The sequence below is a fragment of the Plecotus auritus genome (assembly GCF_963455305.1).
Source record: "Plecotus auritus genome assembly, chromosome: 4".
NCBI classification, from domain to species: Eukaryota; Metazoa; Chordata; class Mammalia; order Chiroptera; family Vespertilionidae; genus Plecotus; species Plecotus auritus.
In genome coordinates this window covers 73604903-73606305 of record NC_137775.1, presented here as the reverse complement: position 1 = coordinate 73606305, position 1403 = coordinate 73604903, and the positions used below count along the sequence as shown (strand labels likewise).

At 33.4% G+C, this 1403-nt stretch overlaps 1 pseudogene across 1 annotated transcript; it reads right to left on the bottom strand.

Annotated features, from left to right (window-relative positions):
• Positions 1 to 418: 418 nt before the first annotated feature.
• Positions 419 to 739, bottom strand: LOC308246199 (ribosomal protein eL42-like; annotated as a pseudogene). The gene has a single exon. The product of its transcript is annotated as a ribosomal protein eL42-like (transcript).
• Positions 740 to 1403: the final 664 nt, after the last annotated feature.

The following is a 1403-nucleotide window of genomic DNA, read 5'->3' as shown; positions in this document are numbered from 1 at the left end:
GAGAGAGAGAGAGAGAGAGAGAGTTAGCTAGTGCCCATACTCAATTTTTAAAGATGAGGATGAGTTTTTCCAGGTAAATCTAGCATCTAGTACTACTCACAATTTCTTTATGGCAATTCTTTATTTATATAATGGCATTATTTTAGTCGTGTTTTTAGACTATATCCTAGCTTTAAATATGTAAAATTTTATTTTAATTAATTAATTAATTAAGTAATTTATATTTATTTTGCTTGAACCACACACATTGTTTATTATATCTATTTTTTGTTGATAACAGCAGAAGGATATTTTTTCTCTGGATGGAACAGAGTACCACAATGAAGATTTTGAACTAAGTGTGGTCTTTCATGCTTTTGTTTTTTTTAGGTGAACATATCAAGTCTTTATTGTCTTATGATAAAACAAAATAGGAAGCTTAGAACTGGATCACTTGACCCTTTCTCTTCTTATCTCCTCCCAGTTCAAAACGCTCGCATCTCTTACTGGCCAGCATTCTCATAGATCTGCAGTTAGGCTCAACGCATTCAAGCCTCAGCACAGTCTTCTTTGTAGTTTTAGCCTTTTTTCGGAAAATCGGCTTAGTCTGCCCACCATAGCCACTCTGCTCCCTGTCACAACGCCGCCTTCCCTGCGCTTACAGAGAAGCCTCGCCCTTCTTGTACTGTGTTACTGGGTGGGGTTGGTGCTTGCCACACTTCCTACAGAAAGTTGGGCGGGTTTTAGGAACGTCCACCATGTTTGTGAGCGCTATCAGCAGGGAAAGGAGGTATTTCATTTCCACTCAGAAATTTGATTTATAGGGACCAGAAAACAAATAAAAGCACTCTAATCAAAACAAAAATAAAGAACAAAGTTAAAGAACAAAAATGCACCCTCAATTTCACTGTCATTGCTCATCTATGTTTCTGTTACTCAATTCATTGCTCATACATGAAAGGGCTTCCATGTGAGCATGACCACAGAATAGATGTAACATTTGAATTGCATATATTAAAGTATCTTTGAACAAATTTATACATTCGATATGATTTGAATTTCTCAATGGCTTTTTTTTTTTACATAAAAATGTTCTTTTGTTTGGAGTCAAGAATTTTTATTCTTGTGTGATTGAACTCCTTTCTCTAGTAAAGATTATTTATTTTGTTTAGTTTTCCTCACCTATGAATGAAGCAAATTAAGAATCCAAATATTTTAACACTCAGTGTAATTATGCTCCTCTTTCCATCATATTTAACATATAACAAGATGCAAATTCAGTTATAGATTTGCCATATCAATATTGAAAATTATTTACCTCTGAAAATGCAATACAAAAGATATCTGGAATAAATAAATTCTGGTGTATACCAGATAAATAATATTATAAAATCAACACAAATACATAAAAACACAAATACTTG